Raw genomic sequence first — 10558 nt, 5'->3', positions numbered from 1 at the left:
TGTCAGAGCTGATCTAGTTGAGCGCCGCCAGAGCTGCGGTTGTCCAGCGACTCCACCGCACGACAGGTCACCTTGCATTCAACAGCACCACCGTAGCGCGTCCCTGCTGTCTTGCAAACAAGTGCCGCTAGCTTGAGTTGAACCCTGGCTGTGGTTGCAGCGTCACCAAGTGCGTTGAGAACCTTCGCGGCACTGATCTCGAATGCATCGAAGAGGGGCCCTCGTATTGTTGAATGAACTCCTTCAGTTCACACGCAACGCTGACGAATTGAGTGCATCAAGAAGCACATTATATAATCCTGCAAGAACAAACGCAGCAAAGCTCATGAACGCAGAACATCGGGCATATTGCTAATTATACCCTCTACCCACGTCTTCAGTTGCAACGCTAGCGACTAAAACACGGGCGTAACCGACAGCACCACCGCAGCGTACCCGCCTAGCACAGGGCCCGTAATTCGGACGAGGCCGATGAACCTTGGCGTAAGTTTGGCAGCTTGGCCTTAGTTTAGCGTTCCTCTAATTTAGATTTCACTCAATAGATGTCGCGGAGAGCAGTAGCCGTATTGCATTTTGGTCACCAGATGCCGAAAGGTTATGAGCCATTTCTACACCCGTTATTAGTCTGAGCTGTCCAGGCGCTATTACTCTCACGGTCTGAAATCCAGCACATTATTCCTGGCCTTTCTTTTTGACCTATTGCAACGCTTCATTTGCTTTTTGTTTTCGCCCTTCGCATGTATTGGCTAGTAGTTTTGGCATACAAAGCTCAACCCATCGTTCATACCGACCATTCTAGGTCAGAGATGGCACTGATGAAATCCACACGCTATTACAGTTCTTCATTCGTGACACTGTTCTTCCTGGGTACGGGTCATTACCACTGAGCTGCGTTGGATCCTGATCAGCTCAGTAGCGTAACCATGGTACTCGACGGGTTATGGTCGCAGCGCGGTAGAGATTTGCACTCATATCCCGACCAGATGGCTCATTTGTTGATAACAGTCTAGACACGCGGTCATATCACAAATTGCGGTCACATATCTGGGCGCCAGTTGGCAGGCGTCGCGACCTGACGTTCTCGTGCCTTCGGCCACCGGATTCCGAAGCTGCTGGCGTGTTACACGCTTGCGGAATGCCACCCTGCAGCGGCAGCGTTTCCATGACATCGTGCTTTGCTGAGGCCAAAACTTTGTGGAGTTAATACAGCGTAAGGAGAAAACTCTTGGCAATAGCACACGTGTCAAATGACCGAGGAGAATATGCAGAACGAGTTATGTAACTTTTAAATGTCTCTAACTTTAAGACGGTTGTCAAGGCAGACCCAATCTCCTAATCTTCTTGTTGAAGGTCCTGAGTCTTCTCGATCCCAAGCTCCACAGACTGTTGCATCGGGCACATGTCCTGCAAGTCCATTACAGTACAAACACTCAGTTTAAAGGATTTGTTGTTTCACAGGGAGAACGATGCACATTGTTCAGAGATGTTCAGAAACATCCAGAAGTAGAGAAGCGTACAGAACACAACTTTGCTCATAAAGTCGATAGCAAATGGGTACAGATGCAGCAGAGAGACATCACAGCGTTCCTCAAAACGGGCCCTTCCGAGCTAGTTTACCACCTGGTGTCAACAGGATGTCCGAAAATCGGTTCGACGCGATTACGGGTCAGTATGCTAGTCCATGAGCACGCAGTGGTTTACACCTCGGCAGTTTCGCTCCGTTCACACCCCGAGAGCGCAAGCCCCGCCAAGTACACCACGAGTTGTGTCCAGTGCAGGAGGACACCGCACTGCGGCATCGAGCGTGGCCTCCGTCCCGTCCATGCGGCCCACCTTCGTCCCCGTCCTTCGGCGAGCGGCGCCCCTTCGTCCTCGTCCTTCGGCGAGCGGCGCCCCTTCGTCCCCATCCTTCGGCAAGCGGCGCCCCTTTATCCTCATCCTTCGGCGAGCGGCGCCCCCTCGTCCCTGTACTTCGACGAGCCGCCCACCTTCGTCCCCGTCCTTCGACGGGCGGCGCCCCTTCGTCCCCATCCTTCGGAGTCCTCCCCTAACGCACCCCGACTCACACCGTCCCGTCACCCCTGCCGCGCTCGCCTTGGGGTTTGGTCCTCGGCATCACGGGGAGGGGTCACGCCAGGCCGAAATATATGGCGGTGCCTTAATCGGCTGCAGTGTCGTCTCGGTGGTGCCGTCCGCCGGCCGCCACGTTAGTTGCAGCAGCAGCCGAGGCAGCAGTAAAAGATGTGCCACGACTCCCAGAACCAGTGGCAGAAGTTGCAACAGGACCAGCAGGCACGCGGGCAGCACGCGCAGCGACGCTCCGCGCACGTGGTCGGCGGCGTGACGTCACCGTGACGCTCCATCATCGGCTCGCAGACGTCACGGGCTTCCATCCTGAAACGCATGACGACATACTTGACCGCGCCCACTATGCAACAAGTGGTCTATAGCGTCATGAGGGCATCCTGAAAGACACGGTCATTCATGGCAGCACTTCTTATTAAAGCTGCACTTTTCGAAGCCCTTTTCACGTGGGTATTATCATACATTTAGTATCAAAATCTTAGCTGCACACGAAACCTACGGCAAACAGGAGTGAAGTGCATTGAATGTCGTCAAGTCTATCAAACAGCGGATCAATTTTATTCTGCACGACCTTGAATTTCTTCATCACGTACTTATTCTCCACCTCACCTTTGCGACATTGATGCCGTGTGCCTCAATTTGCAAAGGTAAAAATGACAAATAGGTACATGCCAGCAAAACAAACCGCCTCCGCCGCCAAATTCAGTGGCTGTTATGATAGGCCTGGCGACAAACGACAGGCGGTGCTCTTACCTACGTATGTCACATTTGGTACAAAATTCGTCCCTCGTCTACAAATTCTACCGCGAATAAGGGCTTGCGAGACACGAAGCCATACGTGAGGGCGGCTGCTGATTACCCTGCACGACACAAATTGTGCTGTTACCTATGAGAAATAAGGTTTCGTCACGAGTATAAATATTCGACGCGCAGATGTATACGGCCTCTGCACCAGACCGTCTTGCAGTGGCCGAAAACTGAAAGGAAACAGACCAGTAGTACATGCATACCGAGTACCCCGCATTATTGTGAGCAAGGTCGCAGACCGAGTGTGTGGTGCCCAAACTGACACAAATTCGGATCTACACAATTATTGCAGTCATTGATCGTGTGTCCATGCAGTTTTCGCCAACAAAAAGCCTAATTCGTTTCAGTGAGTGTCACATAAATTGTTATGACGTTTGCGTACAGTGTATCAGATCAGACAGTTTGTTTGTTTGTTTTGCATTGAAGTATTAGCCATGATTTCACAGTTCCCTTGGATTGCTATTGAAAAACATGAGACTATTCATTTGTAAGAGAGCATGCACGCTTGTCAAAACCAAGTCCGGGCCTCGACAACCCGGGATTGCGGCAACGCGAGACAGAGACATTTTGACAGAGAAGAAAAATATTAATCAAGTAAATAACCGATGTGAGTCAAGGTTTGCAGGTCACATACTTTCACGGATTGAAGTCAGATTTCAGTCATCATAGCTGATGAGTACGCGAAGCCGACCGCAAAGTGCAGACTTTCTGGTTAAAAATTCTTAAACGGATCTCAAAACCGTGCTAACCATGCCTGTATCAGAAGCCGACCAGGAAAGGAACAGTGTCACTTTTTCTCAAACCGACCACGAACACGACACGGTATGGATTGAACCGAGGTGGAATGTGCCACGAAAGTTACACGGACGTGCAGCTTGAAGTGTTGTGATCAATATCAGTGGTAACATTTAGATACCCAAAAAGATGAGCCGAAAGTCGATATAGACCAATTCGATTCTCACCCGGTCATTGGTGATTTTTTTGTTTTTTGGGGACGAAAAAAAATTGGATGGTTTTAGGTTGCAATGCATCTAATTTGTTAGGACTATAGAAATAAGTGAGCAATAATAGGTAACTTACCAGCTGCATGTGGTCCTACGACGCAAGTACACGTGTACGTTTTAAACAAATTGCTGATGACTCATAAGGCCCAGCAAAAACAAAGGACTATGGTGTGGCACATCCCCACAAATAAGAGTAAGAGCCAAGCAGATGTTATGTGATTAAACACAGCTAATGGTGGGAACCAAGCAGATGTCATGCGATTAAACACAATTAAGAGTAAGAGCCAGGCAGATGCCATGCGATTTGAAACGGCGCAATAATTAGCTCTGTAATTAGCTTTGCACCAGTGATGGACATGGCACTTCATGAGATCATTGAGGCCAGACGCCACAAAGCTCAATCAAACCTAAGGTTTCAAGTGAATGGTTCTTACTAAACCGTTCTTCCGCAGAACAAAATCTGGGAGCGGTTAAGGGACGATTGGAACTTGCGTTCCATGCCCTGAATTTACATAAGCAAAACAATCTTCAAGTTCTCCACGTTATGAAACCCTATGGTATGGCATCCATATGGTGAAATGCCATGGCTTGGAAGCTAATAAAAACATACTGACCTTTGCACAACACATGGCAAAAAATTTGATACAAACACTTCGAATGGGTGGATTTCTGGGAACAGCGCTCACGCTAAGCAGTGCTTGTTGCGTGAGCCCTGACCCCTACCATCCGATCGCGCAATTCCAGGCAAAGGCAGAATTAAGAGACGAAATCTTAACGTGCCGCAATGTCCGGCACGGTCCGTCTTGCCCTCTGACGTCATCTGACCTTTATCGCCCCACCGCCACCGGCCGCAGGCCATACCTGTCAAGGGCAAATAGCGAGCGCGAGCGAGCGACTCGAACCCACCCCGCCACGGGTGGATGAATCGGGAACCAGGCGCTCTGACCAACTGAGCCACCGGGACGGACATTTGTTCATCATATTATTTGTTCATCAAGTCAACCTCAATCATATTGAGTTCGAATTAACCTTTTAGCAACAATTTATGCCATCTGCTCCCGGAGTAAACACTGCATACAACATTTCCGTGCGGTACTTCCGAAACAGGTCGTACTGCGCGCACGTAAAACCACCAGATGAAGGGAGTAATCCGTCGAGCCATCTCACGATGGTCTGTGCTGAAAAGGTAAACAGCATAAGCAGTAGGCATGTTTTGTTCCCACCACACATTCCAGGCACGTTATTCATCACCCCCAGGACACCACGACCATCTTTAAAATGAGTCCGGGTGGCCGGTTGGATACCCTTCGCTCGGATGGGAGCTAAATTTGATTCCCACTGAAATCTCAGGAACCAGAAGAACTAGAGACACCAAATTTACAGGGTGTGTTGACCTGTATTTAAACTCACTCAGATCGAATTTTGAGGTTGCTAGGTCATGACCTTCGGGTCAAATAAGGTCATCCAAGGTCAAACTCAAGGTTGGTCTCCAAGGGCCCCCAGAACCTAGATACCTGTTCCAAGCAAAATGTCACATGCTCATTTGCGGTCAGTGACTTTTACCTTTTGAAGGTCATAGCGACCAAAATCACACATATCAGACCTCTTTGACTTTTGCAGTTAAGTAAGAGACAAATATAACGCTAGGTAGTATGTTCCTAAAAACAAATGTTGACCTGGGTTATTTTAGGTCAGCGAGCTATTCTGACCCTTTTGACGTTCATGGGGTATTTACAATGCGGTTTCTGTTATCAACAGATTGGAAATGAGCACCAGAAACTACCTCATGCAGCAAGCCACAGAGTAATAAACAGGTTGGGCTTGACCTTGGTCTGACCTTTAAACCTGGCGCTGGGTCAATGGAATTTGTGCATTCAATTGTTGTGTTAATGAGAAAGTACCTTCATAGATGTGTGGTTTCGTCTAACACGCCTTTGTCGCATTATTGATGGAACGATTCCTTAGAAATTGACTTCGCTGAATCCATGGCCTGACTTTAGCTTGCCGTTGGTCAGTGACCTTACCAGGCAGATATATTGTTTTATACTGAACGATCCGCAATTCATTGGTCTACAGCTATGCAAAATTTGGCGTGGCAATATCAAACGCTCGGAAAACCACACTGGAAAAAACTTCGGGAGTCAATATGACCCCCACCCGAGCGCGTGGGAGGTCAAATTGGCCCCTTGACCCAAACTGACCCAAATAACCGAAAGCATCTCGCACGTGTCTTTAAAGAGCTTATTGGTGAGCTCACGGATAACGCACGTGGTAGTAGTTACTTATCATCACGTTGTGACTGTTTTCCGCAGTGGCGCCATTGCAAAAACTGCACCTGTCTGACAATGCGCCAATTACGTTGACTAAAATTACCAAGCCTGACTCCGTGGTTGGCTGCTCTGAGCTTCCTGAGCAGAATCACTGCAAAGCAAGTCATTTTTTTCACTATTTCTTTATTTAGAATCGGCGCGCGAAGGGATACATTAGTGGACCAGCACCCATTAAATCTTCGCGGAGGGCATCCTCTCCAGCTCCCTTAAGAGAGTTGTTGCCGAGTGTGCCCAGCCTCATTATCTTAGCTTTGGGCATAGTCTACATCACAACTGAGCACCTGCACATCTGTAATCGTATCGCCCGTCTCACACCGCGCAAGGCTTCTTAGTGGGTGATTTAGCTATATGCGCTGTACGCGTATGCAACGACATGACAATAAATCACTGAGCAAAAGTTTCCCATCTCACTTCGTTAGTTTGGGTCTCGCCAAGCTTAAGAATGGCTCGGAGGCCTTTCGTCAAGGCGATTGAACAAGGCAGCGGAGCAGAAAGGCATCCGCTCACCAATAGCGCTTGACGAGCCCGGGTCCGTGCACCAAATGTCGGGGAGAGTTGATTTCTCCGCCCACCTGTTGCTCCTCATCAGCATATCCAACCACGCCGCTCAGAAACCATTGGATATGAAGGCGTGTCATGACTGACTCTGCCATCTAAAAATCATCTGCACGCTCGCGCTCTGTCACTTGAAGATACCGTCAGGCGCATAAAAACCTTACATCAGCAAGGCGCGTGTACCTAAGCCCATCTGCTGCGGTAAAGTGGCTGCAAAAGGAATCTTCAAATCAACAGAAAACATAGCGCTTCATATGCAGGGCCAGGTAACGGCTCGAATGACCTGAATCGCGGGTTGCAGTGGCCAGTGGGCCGTCAAGAACGTCAGCGCTGGCTTCGGTGAACTCGGCGACAGTCCGAGGGATCAGCATCACGTTGTCCTTGCCTTACGTTATTGTATTTGCAAGGTCGAACTTGTACCCAGGGTCACAGCCCGCTCAAGACGATTACGACTGCATGATAGCAGCGTGGCGACTGACCAATATCAGCGTCTACTGTCGGCGGCCCACGAGCGCCGTTGCCGGCGGACGAGGACCGCCTCAGCTGCGGTTTACGCTAAATGCTATTGCTTAAAGCGTTTCTGACATCTCCATGTGTGGGACTTGTCGCTGCTACCCATTGTGTTTAAAGTATCGCGTAGCTGAATAAGAAAGCCGTCATTATGAGGCCACAACCAGCGAATTTTCGTGTAAAATCTCAGACGGTCTAATAGATATCCAAGCAGGGTATCTGCCAAGCGCACATTGGGGTGCATTAGTGGAATATTCAATACGCATTAAAAATATCAGTTTTGATAATCTGTGTTTTTCTCAGAAACCCATGGGCTCAACAGAAACCAAGAAGGTATCGCGAACACATACGAGATACACGACGTGCGGCCTTCATTAATGTGTAAAACAGTGCAGAGTATTTGCATCTTAATTCCAAAAAGCAGCTCTTCTACTGCATTTTGAACCTTTTGAGTTGAGTGAAGATGAGCACCGTTGCTCTCCTCTCAAGGCGAGCAGTACGCTCGTTTTTGGTTTCTGCTGCGAACCCCTAGCTTAGGGGCCAAACGGATGTTACTTCTTCGGTATGCTACACAAACACAGCAGAACCCGAGGAAGGGAGACCGCTCAGCGTAACAGAGGCTACACAGATAGCGGTAAGAGAAGTGGAAAATGCCAAAAAAGTGCGTAACTTCATTTACGGACGTCCCCTTACCTCTGTGATGTATTGTCTTCTAAATGTCATTTGCGCGTACTGAATGGCAGAAGCCAAAGCTCATCTAAAACGTAATAGATCCCGTGAGCGGGGCTTGATACATGTTTGAAATTGCGAGCGTTCTTTTCAGCTGTATCTGACAATGCGTTTGACGAGAGACTGAAATGTGAAAGCGGACCAACACCAATCAAATTGTACAAAATGTATGACTTAACGGATTGGACCGAAATGCATTCAGAAACGACGGAACAGACGCGTTGCGGGCCACGTAAATCTTATGTTTGCGAGCAGGATCGGAACTGCTGCTGATAATTCGGTCCGCAGAGACCTGTACCCCAGTGCCCGCGAGTCCGGAATCGAGTCAGACCAGACTTTCAGATTCAGTCTGGCCTCTAACCTTACGGCCACGTTTTTGGACTCGACACACAGCACTAGCCTTGGCAGGGTATCCCATGAAGTGTTTTAGGCGCTGGGACCTGGACTCCAAATATGACACCAACCTTGGCTGGGGATCCTGCGAAGCGTTTTAGAGAGCTCGGACCTGGACTCCCAACAACGACCATTGCATCAGTGGCGTGTGCCAAATATCTGAGGCCGCACAGAGCTCTGCGGCTTCGGCGCCCACAAGAGAAATGCTCTGTGACGACGCAAGCCCTGTCCGGCACGTACTCTAGCTCCGTCCCGCCAGTGCACCTGTCGTTGCAGCCTGCAGCTGCTAGGGAGTCGCCGGCCGTCATCGTCGTCACCGCGACCGTCTCTCGGCCGCAAGCGTGCAACAGCCCGGCGGGGACGGTGAAATTCGACAGGCTTCGGCCGCGCCGGCCGCCTCCCCACCCCACTGATGACGCGGCTGGTTAATTTTCTAAAACGGCGACACTTTCTCGACGCTGTTGACGGGTGGTGAGCGGCGTGTGGAGGGGGCGGGGAGGGGTGGCGCTCCGCACTGAATGCCGCTGTTGCGCACTGCCGAGTGGAAAGTTGCCCAGTTATTAACGCATTAAACGAGCCGAACACCGTTCGACCGAATGGGAAGAAAAATGCTTTTCTAGTCTCACACGGAGGATGTTTTCGGAGCATGGTACACCGGCTTTAGAACCTCTCAGTCACGGGTCAGGGGAGAATCACAACACGATATCCAGCTTCGCGTTCGGGCGCCTGAACGCGCCAGCGGGGTTTGGGCTCCAGCTCCAACGGCGCGGACGCCTCTGTTATGGCGGACAAAGAACAGCGCCGCAGAACACACGTTAAATCAATAGGTGTAGGGACCATACCTCTGCCGCCTCCCTGGTCAGGGGAAAGACGTTAACCTCGTCATCCGGACGTGCTGGGTACGGATCCCAGCACGGGCACAAACTAGGGCCCGGATGACAGAAAGGGTGGCTAGAAGCTGGTCAACGAGGATCAACCCAGGTCCGGGCCGACCGTGCAGCAACACTGCGGCACGTTCAGCCGTCCGCAACCCTGTGCTGTGCGGCGAAAATGCAACGGGAAAATTATTCGTTGGAACGACGGCACACCATGGACGGTGGGTTTAAGGCATACGCAACGAGCTGTGCTCAGCAAGTACCCTGTGTCTAGTCACATTGTCACATTCTGTCACATAGTCACATTCTGCACTCATTCTGACACCCGTCAGAATAATTGCAGAATGGTTTTCTTTTTTGAAATTTATTTTTTCAGTGTCTACTCTGACACGTCCTCTGTTTATATCACGTGAGCATACGTATCTTGAAAATGGTTGTGAGTGCTAAAATCGCTGCAATCGCATTTCCAACCCGATGTTATTTTGCCTCAAACATTACACAAGAAACACCACAGATCTTCAAACCATTGCGCTCACGCAGTTTGGCAGCTGCTTACCTGCTGACAGCATCGGACAGCATCGGGCCAGAGGTCACGGCCGGGGTCAGCAGTCGTCGGTACCACTCAGCCTGCCGAAGCCCCGTCCGACCGCCGTACCGTTTACCGGCGCCCCGGCGCGCGCGACAGCCGGCGGTTGACACCTCGCCTCCCCACGGCGCGTGTTCACCCGCTCACCGCAACCCGCCCCCTGCCTCTCCACGGCCGCCGGCCGGCCAGAACGACCTCATTCTGGGCTCTCGACCGCCGCGGCACCGGCCCCTCCGGCGCGCGCGGCCAACTCCGCCGCAGTGGTCGGCCGGACGTCGCTCCGGCAGCGCGTGCGCAGAAACAGCAGAACACCAGCAGCGGCGGCGACATCAGACACGTGGTCGCCCGCTCGCGCCCGGTGAGTTGTTTGCCGCCGGGTGACCTTGGCTGCGGGATCGGCCGTTGGCCGTGCGCGTTATCGCGGAAGTCATGGTGCCGCTAGGCGGGTCGATGGGGGTGGCGTTGGTCAGGAGTGGGACGGCGCGAGATAGGAGAGGGGCGCGGCCGCGCGCTGCTGATGGAGCCCTTCGCCCTGATGGAAGGCGTTGGGAGGTGGGAGTGACGGCTGGGCTGCACTCGTGGCCAGGGCGTAAATCGGGTTGCGCAGCGAGTGCCGCTGAGTTTCCTTGCCCGTCACAGAAAACGAACGTGTACGAGGTCATGACGAATTCTGTGATGGAACCT

The 10558-nt window shown here is 51.3% G+C and overlaps 1 long non-coding RNA gene across 1 annotated transcript; it reads right to left on the bottom strand.

Moving 5' to 3' along the window:
• Positions 1 to 674: 674 nt before the first annotated feature.
• Positions 675 to 10098, bottom strand: LOC119094627 (uncharacterized). The gene is made up of 3 exons (XR_005093776.1): positions 9845 to 10098; positions 2972 to 3062; positions 675 to 2394 (listed from the first exon to the last, which is right to left on the bottom strand). It is a non-coding gene; the product is annotated as an uncharacterized LOC119094627 (long non-coding RNA).
• Positions 10099 to 10558: the final 460 nt, after the last annotated feature.

This window comes from Pollicipes pollicipes, unplaced genomic scaffold (genome assembly GCF_011947565.3).
Source record: "Pollicipes pollicipes isolate AB1234 unplaced genomic scaffold, Ppol_2.1 Scaffold_4002;HRSCAF=4701_pilon_pilon_pilon, whole genome shotgun sequence".
In the NCBI taxonomy this organism is placed as follows: Eukaryota; Metazoa; Arthropoda; class Thecostraca; order Pollicipedomorpha; family Pollicipedidae; genus Pollicipes; species Pollicipes pollicipes.
Note: the sequence above shows the minus strand (reverse complement) of the source record. Positions and strands in the feature narration are given on the sequence as shown.